Source organism: Enhydra lutris, unplaced genomic scaffold (genome assembly GCF_002288905.1).
Source record: "Enhydra lutris kenyoni isolate GAN:26980312 unplaced genomic scaffold, ASM228890v2 scaffoldscaffold16, whole genome shotgun sequence".
Classification (NCBI taxonomy): Eukaryota; Metazoa; Chordata; class Mammalia; order Carnivora; family Mustelidae; genus Enhydra; species Enhydra lutris.
Genome location: NW_019154100.1, coordinates 5,081,133 through 5,092,717, shown reverse-complemented (window position 1 = coordinate 5,092,717; position 11,585 = coordinate 5,081,133).

Below are 11,585 nucleotides of genomic sequence, written 5' to 3'. Positions count from 1 at the left end.
CGGGTGGGTGCCATGCCACACAGGAAACAATTGTACCCTGGCCCTGGGAGTAAGCCAGAGAGCTAACAAATTCAGTGTGCATTGAAATGCTTCATCAACAGGCCTTCTGCAGGGCCTGCCCTCTCTGCTGGGTCACTGACCTTTATAAGTGCACAGTCATGGCCACCGCCTGACAGGCATGAAAAGAAGACAGACAATGGACGAGAAGGAGACATGCACAGAGGGGGAAAATGCACTCATTCAAGGGATTTACTGGTCAGAGATGTCATGTCCTATGTCCAATTCCAGAATGCAAGTGACGGTGTTTAAACTGTGCACACCAGGCCAAAGAAATATAAGAAATGATTATTATTAATATAAATAGATCTCTGAGAACCATGATCAGCTTTGCGGCAGCAAAGAAAAATGTAGAAAGTTGTTCTTTGCTATAAAATTTTTTTAGCAACTTCTGAAAGCTGTAGATCATTAAAATTGATTAGAGTGTCATAGAGCCTGATTTCAAAGACATTCCAGTCTCCAAAGACAGCATCATACAGTGGCTTGCAAGTAGAAGAAAAAAAATGAGTTTGGCTCCTGAGCTTGTCACAAAGTAGTTGTGTAACCTTTGGCGACTTGCTACAAACCCTCATTCTCCATCTCTGTATTAAGTTCTCTTACAGTACAATGACCACATTTCCCTAATATTTGAGGACATCAGTTTGCTACTGTCCTTTTGCATTCTAGGTGATTTGTACAGCTTCCTGTTCAGAAACTTTGAAAACCATGTTAACATGGTGGTTTTCGAAACAAGCTTCTGGAACCCTAAAGTTTTCCTCATTCAGTAAAATGCCCTGGTGTTATTTTACATATTAGAATTCCATGTAGGCCTGCATTTATTTTTATATATTTTTTTAAGATTTTATTTATTTATTTGACAGAGAGAGATCACAAGCAGGCAGAGAGGCAGGCAGAGAGAGAGAGGAGGAAGCAGGCTCCCCGCTGAGCAGAGAGCCTGATGTGGGGCTCGATCTCAGGATCCCAGGATCATGACCTGAGCCGAAGGCAGAGGCCTTAACCCACTGAGCCACCCAGATGCCCCTTTTTATCTTATTTTTTAAAGGAGTCTCCTGGTAGGGGAAAAAGCATCTAAAAACCCATTCTCAAGGATGTTCTTTCTATTTCCAAAGGCCTGTAATTCCTGTTGTAAAAAAGAAATGCATAAATGTGTACCTTTTATTGATAAACATTTTTTGTTTAACATTGATAAACATTCTATCAGTGATAATAAATTATTTGGCTCTACTACTGTTCTACTATTCTTGGGCAAAATACTACTCTGATAGAAAAATGATGTATTATAGATGCATATGGAGAGAGACATGCATTCTGAGAAGCCTAGTCTGGCATAGGAGCCCTTTCCTAGATGGCTTTTACACCCCTCCCCACTACAGAGACCGGTCCCATCCAATGGTGTTGTCAGCTGCTCAACATTCCCGGGACTCTAGGTCTTACCACCCTCATCTGGTTACATTAGCCTAACAGCATCTCAAAAATGGCATCTTGCCTGGGCTTCCACCCATGAGTGCCTAACATCCCATCTTGCTACTTGGAGAATGTCTCTCCATGATCAGTTATTCAGGGAAAGTAATCTACTTTTAACACTAACTGAACCTAGACTTTATGTGCCTGTGCCTGCAGAAAAGACAAGCATGTGATGCATTTCAAAGCCAAATATAAGTGATTTCTATTGCTAATCAAGAAGTAATCTTTCTTACTACTCCCTTTAACAAATACAAGGTAACTAAGGAGGTAAAGTGTTTGAGCAATCTGCAAGTGGGTTCCCAAATCCAAAGCACGTAGCTAATATTTACAGCAGCTTCCACCTGAGAACTTACTCCCATATTAGGTAGAAATTCTTTTTATTCCCAATGTGCAAAAGTAAAGAAATTTAGTTCTGGAAAGGGTGACATCAAAGTTCATTTTAAGATGCAGGCAATCATCCTCCTCTGCCAAAGAGACATTAGAGAATTATCTATGACAAAGAGAATTATCTATGACAGAAGTGTCTGATTAAGGGTTAAGGTGAAAGCCTTGTTCATCTTCTGGAAGAAGAGGATGATACTTCCTTGTTAGTCCCTAAGCCTGTGTGACTGGAATAATCATTCCCGGGGCTTCATGAGAAATGCTGGAAGGGCAATCCTTGTGCTTAATATCTTTACTCCCCAGATACAAAGGTGCTGGACCACCCTCTAGGAGCTCTTATTCTGTTGCATGAAGACACGTAACATTCATGTAACCTAAAATACCACAGTCATATCCTGAACATTTTGCACAGTTAGGTTTTTTAGATACATTTTTGGTTTGTTCTTAATTTCTCCATTCCTTTTTTGATTTCTCTATTCCTAAAGTTTTTCTTGCCGGGGCAGAGGGGGAGCCACATTTAAACGTAATGGAGAGGACTGTTAGGCAGAATTTTGAGGGACTTGAGTATGCTAACTCTACCCACATCATCAGGAGAAGCTTCCTGTGTGAGGTGGGATTTAAGTCATATTAATTTGTCCCAGACCACACCAAAATTAAGCTGTTCACATCCAAAACATTCCATGAATTCAGTTGCGAGGAGGAATTTGTTTAGCCATGTTATGGATTCATATTTCTCTCCTCTCCCAAGAAGGTCTGGGTGTCCTTATAAGGGAGAACGCCCCTGTTTCCCACAGTGGGGAGAGCTAAATAAATACTCTCTCACAGTCATTGCAGAGGTAACTTTTTTTTTTAATGGATTAAAAAAAAAAAAAAGCAGTTCTGAGAGCCCATCACTGTTTCAGCATCCCCATTCAGAGAGGGGGCTTTTGTCTCTCTCTCAGTGGGAGCTGCCATTTTAATGGGGCCTCCAGCGGGGGCCTAGTTTGATGATGTGAAGTAGGTCTGGAAGAATCGAGGAATTTTTTTTTTTTTTTAATTTAGATTTTGGTTAGTTTAACTATACCAGCTTTCAAGTGAACTGAAATTTTAAAAGTAAATACATGGTAAATGTTTCTCAAAAGCTGCTACCAGATAATTTCAACAATTTCTCATTTCTGAAGCTCTCTTGTTTGAAAACCAACCCCCTTGAAGTTCCAACAGACATTAGGACATCTCCCTCCGTTTGCAAAAATGAAAATCAAGAGAGTTCATTCTTAAAAATAGGCCTACAGTGTACACATGTCCTTAGACACAAACATGCACTCCTAAGTGCTAGATGAAAGCTTCTTCCAAAAATTGCTTTGAGCTGATTGGTGATGCCAAGCCAGAATTGGGATGGCTTTGTGGTAATTCTGGGGTTTCCCTTTGGCCTGAGTCAAGCGCACAGAGATACGTGCAGTCCTCTCCCGCTCCACAGCCCCAGGCCTGCCAAAGTTACTCCCCATGCCCTTGTCCTACTGGGGGGATTCCAGCCTCCCACAACACACTTTCTAGATAAAACTACCGCTCTCAGTAACAAGGCAGGAGCCTACAGGGTCAAACTGGCCCACAGGCAGCTTTCTGCAGGCCTTGGCCTGGGACCTGCCCTCCCCCATCCCACCCCCTGCCCACCCCAAGGCCGCAAGGCCACACACTGGCTGTTCCTGGCAGCTCTGCTCCCAGATGCCAACCACTGGAATGTGTTTTAGGTTCCTGAGCCTCTGCCTGACTGGCTTCGGGGGAAGGCACTTCCCTGGCCTCACTGGCTCCAGGGCTGGGCTGCGGTTGCAGGAGGACTGGTGCGGGGAGATCAGTTTACAGATGGGCCTTTCACTCTCACAGAGCAGTTTGCCTGCACAGATTCTGAGCAGGGGCACACTGAGCTCCTCCATAGGTCTATAGGACCATGGTTCTCCTTGGCGAGGTGTCTGTAATAAGTGGCTAACTGCATGGCCTGTCGCACTATCCCAGTACCGGAGAGAGAGAGAGAGTGTGTGTGTGTGTGTGTGTGTGCGTGTGTGCGTGCGTGTGCCCAGTTGCGTGTGCTTGCACATACATGTGTGCATATGTGAGCTCATGTGTATACATAAATAAAGGGGCTCATTCTTTGCAGAAATGAATGAATGGATGAATTAATATACAGTAGACACATAATGTTACATCAGCTTCAGGTGTGCCACCGTGATTCAACAACTGTGTTTGATGCGCTGCCGGTCACAGGCATCGCTGCATCTGTCCATGCGCACTACTACCACATCAACTCTCTTCCCTGTGCCGTGCCTCTCATTCCTGGGAACGAGTGAATTTTTCAAAAGAGGGTGGAAGAATGGACGCGTTTCTGAAAAAGGCAAGTATCTGGGGAAGTGCAGCAGCCCCAGATGTGTTTTTATAAGCTGTCTGTCCATGATTGCATTCTTGGGGAATTCACATAAAGATATCTTGTAGTCAAGCCACCTGTAAACCCAAAAGCTCTCCTTGATGGGCTTGAAAGTGGGGAGAGAAAAAAAAAGAAGAAAAATCGTCCCTGTGAAATAATTTGAAATTCAGCTTGGCATGTTTCTTTGAAACTGGGTTCCCAGTAACTGGGGGATGAGAGTGGGAGTGGAAAAACCCACTGGTCTTAGTGCCGCACCTCTCAGAAGTGACCCTGAAGTCTGGCTGGTGGTCTGTAGTACGTGTCTGTACTCATGTACCACATGAGGTCCTGGCTCTTCATATGTAATAATGTTTGCTATCATGTCATTGCATCACATCATCCATTGGCAAGTTGGTCCAAAGCTTCTCCTGCCTGCCAGCGTAGCCCTTTGGAATATTAAAGTATGAACAAGAGCTTGGATGATGATTAAAAAAAAATCATTCTCCCTTTTTTTTGCCCTTTCTACTCTTCCCATAGAAATGACAGTGGCAGATTCCAGACGCTAGGAAACAGCTGAGCAAGGGATAGAAAGTCAGATACTGCAGACCCAGTTTCACACACAATGTCCTTTTGGAGAAGGCACGTATAGGTGGATATCCACTCATAATGTACTATCTTGCCAGCAGATATGCTCTTACTTTTAAAAGAATTTAAATTATAAATGTATTACTTTCTTGTAAAAAAAAAAAAAGAATACAATATAGAAATGTTTCAAATAGAAAGTGCACATTAATTTACCCTCATTCCTTCTCCCCAGAAAAGATCATTACAAGTCTATGAGTATCCTTCCAGTCTTTTCATACATGAACATATATGATGTACATGTATGTACAATGTATATATATGTTACATCTACATGTAAAGTGAAATAGGTATGTAATATGTCTACCTAGAGAGGATCTATTCTCTTCAATGGGATTAAACATATTGTTCTGCCACTTCCTTCTTTTTACTAAAAAATGTATATGAGGGCAGCTTTTCTTGTCAGTATATACGTTTTTAAATGGGTCTATAATATTCCAGAAGATCATTGTGCTGTGGTTTATTTAGTCCTTCCTATATTTATGGTTATTTAAGTTATCCCAATTTTTTCAGTAACACAAAAAATGCTGTCGTAAACGTTCTTGCATATACATCGTCAGTTTTAAGCATAGCGTATTTGGATGCACTTGACCTGTGCTAGCAAACTGTCAGCTGGGCAGAAGAAACTACAAGAGGTGAAGGATGGGTATCGTATCGGGTTTAAATCTGGATACTGCTAAGCAGTGAGTTGCCCGGAGCTTATAGAAACAGTAGATTCACTGAAAGTTGCATTTGGGTGGGGAAGGTATTATTCTTCATAGTCATGAGATTTTTTGTTCTCACTGTATCTTCACAAGATAACATACCTGTAGGTATGCAGAGCTCTTCTCCAAAGTTATAACTAACAGAGGTGTGGAACCGGCTCCCCCAGAGAACTTTGAGATCATGAGAAGGACAGGAATAGTCGTAGCGTTCTCTGCAGCTGAAAAAACCAGAGTTTTCTACAACCTGCAGGTGTATTTGTCTCCATTTCTCAAGGCCAGGACTTGAAAATTACAATTTACTTTTCTTCCAGTTTCATATCCTCTCTATTCCACCCTTTTTTTATTGTGTATTCTTTTTGAAAGTTCCTCACATTGTTATTAATTAATTGGGCCTAGAGTCATTCCTTTATTCCTTTATTCAGCAATTTGAATTCATTCATTCAATGATTGATATACATCAGGATATAATAGAGCTCGATAATCTCCAGGAAAAAGCTGTCACCATTCACCATCTGAGCCAATGAATCTTTTTTCCTCATTTATTTTTTTATATTTTTAAATGATTTACAAATAATTTATAGAAATAAAGGGATAGTTAAAAAAAAGATTTTGGGGGCGCCTGGGTGGTTCAGTCTCTAACGGTCTGCCTCCACCTCAGGTCATGATCGGAATCGAGCCCCGCATCAGGCCTCTTGCTCAGTGGAGAGTCTGCTTCTCCCTCTCCCTCTGCCTTCTTGTGTTCTATCTGTCAAATAAATTTTTTCAAAAACCCTAAAAAAATTTTTTGTTTGAAATCTTAATAAAAATTTAAACATAGAAAAAATTCAAATTTTTATTTAATATTTTCCTCCATTTGAAAGTATGCATGCCCCAAAAGGGTAGTATCTTTAAAATTCAACTAACTGTCCATCACCTGTCATGCAGGAGTCTGGATCATTTCTATACTATAAATACTGATACAGGACTTCAAATACCTCCCTAGTAGGTTTTAGCTTATCATTATTCCTGGTTTGTGTAGTGTTTGGCATTATCAAAATGCCAAACAGGTCTGGACATATATCTAAGATAAAATTGGTCTGTCACATTAGTTTCTGCACTGGATAGATACGGATATTAACAGGTTAAATACTTTGCACATACTCAAAACCAAGTGTTATATGTTTCCAGGACTCTTCCAGAATCTTACTGTGTTTAGCAGTTTTAGTTTGTGTAGGAGTATGAATACAAAGTATTAAGTTTCAGCGAGCCTCCTGCTATGGGAAGTACCTGAATTCTAATGCCACTCTTTCCCCAGTGAAGGGTCCTGATACCCAGTATAAAAATTTATAGGGCCTTTCGGAGCCTACACTAGGCCAGTAACCAGGTCCTGAAGGACCGAGCACAGGTCTCTCACTCATTCATTTGGGAATTTCTCACGGGAATCAGAGAACCGTACTCCTTGCTGCTATACCAGAATTCTCCTTACCTGTTGCTCTTTGCCTATGCTTTCCCTCTTTTTTTTCTTACAACCCAAGATTCATATCATAATGGATTTTATGGTTTTGCCATACAGAGGTGGTTCAAACTCCCTTTACAATTGGACTGATTGCTTTCATGGAATAACTTCATCCACATCCTTTGCAGATTATAAATCATCAGAGGATAAACTACAAGCCATTTTCAGATAGAAGGGAAAACCTAAACTGCCAGGATTATTAGCTACAGAGACTTGTGTGCTAGCATTTGATCTAGTGAACAAAACTCTAGGCTAGAGGTCAGATGCTGGTTCTCCCACCTACTAGGCAGATGGCCTTGGGCCACTCTTTCTCTCTCTCTCTCTCTTTTTTAAAGATTTTATTTGTTTATTTCAGAGAGGGGGGAAAGAGAGAGAGAGTGAGCAAGCATGAGTTGGGGGAGGAAGAGAGAGAGAAGCAGACGCTTCACTGAGTGGGGAGGCCAACATGGGGTCGATCCCAGGACTCTGGGATCATGACCTTAGCCAAAGGCAGATGCTTAATTGACTGAGCCACCCACACACGCCCTCCGGCCATTCTCTTAACCTCTCTAAGCCTCAGTTTCCTATCAGTAAAATGAGCATAAAATCTATTTCTATTTATAGAGAAAAGCTCTATAAATGTGCCTAGCACTGTGCCTAGTCCACTGTGGGAGGGGCCAATAGTGTCTATGAAGTCTAAAACATTTTAAAAAGCAATCTCATTTGGAGAATAATAAAACTACACATTGCATGAAAATGATTAGCCCTTCCAAAACTCCATGATTTTAATTTATAATAAAAAATTTTGTTCTTATATATTAATACCATTTTAAGTGAAATATGATGGTTTTATATAAAGTAACTGGTAAAGGTTTGAATAATTTTGGAGTGTTTATATAATTTCATTAGGTTTTTGTATATCCTAATTTAATAATAGAGGGATGGGTACCTGGGTGGCTCAGTCAGTTAAGCATCTGCCTTCAGCTCAGGTTCTGATCCTAGGGTCCTGGGATCAAGCCCCTCATCAGGCTCTCCGCTCAGCGGAGAGTCTGCTTCTCCCTCTCCTACTCCCCTTTGCTCACCTTCTCATTCTGTCAAATAAATAAATAAATAAAATCTTTTTAAAATATAAGAGAGGAAAAAGGAAGTATATTCATTTGATTACTGACGGAGAAGAGAATTTTTCAGTTAAGTTCTTACAAGCCAATTTTCATTTTTCCAGAATATTCCTTTTTATGGAATGACTCTAGTCTTCAGGCAGGTCATAAAGGTGTGTTTGACTGAATTTGAGACCCACCTACTTTTGGGGAGCTAGTGTGCAATCTTGAATCTCAGTCAAGAGAGGATATGAAATTAGTGTGGCTTATATGTGATTATTTCATTCTCTCAGAATGATCTTTTACTTAGAATTCAAACTGTTCATTTAGTTTTTCTCTTTTAATCCATTATTCACCATCTTTGTTCCTAATTCCCCTAAAACTTTCTCCTCCACCATCCCTACCAAACCATGAAATAAAGTGTGGTGATTTGTGAGAGGGGATGCTTTGTACTTCACATCCTATCCCATCACCAGTATTTGAAATCCCATGCTCATTTTTTGGTTTGTTAAATTCATCATCCCAGCCCTTCTTCTTGTCCTGGGCCGTCCTTACTCTGTTCTTCCCTGATGATGGATGCACTGGGCTTCTCCCAGTTTGATCTTTCTTTTTCTTGAACACTGTTGACTATGGATTACTCCACCCCTCCCCAGTGTTGGCCCCTCTCAGAAGGAACACCATTCCTCTCTCTCACTTCGTCCTGCCTCTCACAAGGGAAATCAAACATATAGAGAAAAACTTCCCACGCTAAGATTTAGTGAAAGCAGACAGCAAGTAATTGAGACCCTCCACATAAAAGCAAAAAAACAGACATCTGTAGTTTACATGATACATGCTTCTAGGTTAAAGGACAGTGTATTACAAACATAAATGACACTTTCAGAAAAGCATATTGTATATATTAGAATTCCTAACGTTGTAAAACAAGAATGTTAAAGTCCCCTAAAGAGAGAAGAGACCATCTGTGGGTTTATGACGTGAAGCAGATGGGACAGTATCTGAGAAGGGCTTAAGTTTCTGTTCTTGATATTGTCATCAAGTCAGTCATAAGTTGAGTGGTCTGAGAAGGGTATTCTCAAATCCCCAGGTGACCTGGTATTGAGGAGGCACTGCAGAAATAATGGAGTACTTCAGGATTCACCCCAGTGATTGAGCATCAGTTACGTTCCTGGCATACACATCCTCCCATGTGCTGTCAAATGTCACCCTGTACCCAACCGAGGCAAAACAGTTATGAGAACCAAACTTTTTCCCTCCTAGTTTTTCCCTGATGTCGCTCTTTCCATTATTGTCTGGCACAAGATTATTTCAAAGCTTTTGCATCGCGTTCCAAGGTCTTCCAGTGGAAAGAATCAAATAAAAGAAGCCCATAATCTCACCCTCTCATCCAAAGGGACTTTGGCCCTATAATACAAACTACAGCTGTCTTAAAGCACAACAGCTACCAACTCTACCGTGGGCCCTCTGAATGGGAGCCCTGAGGGGCTTGGAATCTGCATTTTAACATACTCCACGGGTATTCTTTTGCACACTGGAATTTGAGAACAACTGCCCCAGAATATTCTAGTTCGCTATTAAAATATGAGAAAATGCTCCGCAAACAACATGTTATTATGTTCTTCATAGAATTGTAGAGGTTGAAATGAATAGAATCAGGATATTTGTTGTTTTGTTTGTGAAGCTTTGCTGTTGTTTTTTTTTTTTTAAGGAGTGAAAGATATGCGAATAGTTGAAAAGGAAAGCATATATGACAAAGATCTAAGGAAATGAATTGTACATGTCCTCCAAAGTGGGATTAATACAGTAGGACCTACACATTTTTACAACCCAGATTAAGCCTGTTCTTATGGTGTCATACAATTAGAATTTGTGAGAGAAGGATTACTTCACTGGGAAATCAAAGCAGAACAGCTTTCAAAATATCATATGTCTTTTCCCACAGACATAATACACAAAAAACTATTTAGGCAAATTTACCCAGTGGACACTGTTTATTACAACATACTTTCAGTAAAGCCTTTTTGGACTAGATCAGCTCATAGCAGCTTGACATGGAATGCCCAAACATTGGAACAGCTGCTCTATAAGTAAAATATCTTGTTACATTTTCGTTAACCAACCAACTGTTCAGAATGTCTTGTCAGTGTGTCCCACAAACATACAAAGTCCCATGAAACTATTCAAAATCTGCTAAAACCCAGTGAACAAGAACCGAAGATGGTTCACATTCAGTCACAAAGCCCTTTCCAACATAATTTGCTTGGGTTTGCCGAATGAATTAGCTTATTTATTTGTTTGTTTGTTTCTTTATTTCACCTTGGACTACAGCTAGCCTCAAAAGTTCTTTGAAGCTCCCTGTAATGGTCTGACCTGTTCCTTCGTCCTAGGGGGCCTGCTGGGCTTCAGAGTGGCATCTGATTTCTCTTGTACCAGATGGTCTCGCCATCCAGCTCCAAACCCAAAAGATTCAGGTTGCTCTTACAGAAGGTTCCAGGAAAGACCATTACTACCCAGGTGACCCTGTTTACCCCTGAGCTTCCCTGAGAAAAAGACTCTGAAGGCACTGGCCATTAGCCAAGCCAGATCTAGTCCCTTCTTTTCTGCCTTTGGAAGTAATTGTAACCTAATGCAGAATCCTTAACAAGGGCTTCGTGGATGGGCTTCGCTGATTCCATAAAATGCTTGAGATAGTGTGTGAAGATTTTCTGTGCAAATGTACATATGCATTTCCCTAAGGAGATTGTCTACAGCTTCCTACAGTTTCTCGAAAGGGTCCGTGACATTAACGGTTATGACACTTACACCCAAAGGTTGAATGTAATTGCACTGAGAACCTACCCCTTATGTTTATTGATTTACTTTATAGTTTGAGCATTCAGTTCTTTGTGTTGTGTGCACTACCCATGCACTGAGAAAAAATAAGCAGCCTGCTTTCTCTACCAGTCAGGAGCTGGCTGTGCCTGCTAGTAACAGAGATCCTGTCCCAATGACTTAAACAAATTAAGGATTTATTCCTTCTTGTAAGAGGGGAAGAGAAACCCAGAATCTTTATGTAACCACTGAGATAGCACTAGAGACGCAGGCTTTCCCCCTTCATTCTCTGACATCCTCAGCACCTAGCTTTGTACTTACCGTGACAAGAGAGCTGCCATTTGTCTGTTTTCCATTTGAGGAACTTTTCTAGAGGTTCCACCAAATAAATTCACTTTACATCCCATTGCCCAGAACTCAGCAACAAGGGAGGTAGAGAAATGAAGCTTCCTAGGCAACTTGCTTCCCCCACATCCCCCCAAATCAGGTTTTTGTTACTAAGGAAGAAGAGGAAAGCATGTTCAGTAGGCGACAAGCAGTCATCTTTATCTCTTATGAGAACACATGTTAGTGAAGTGCTT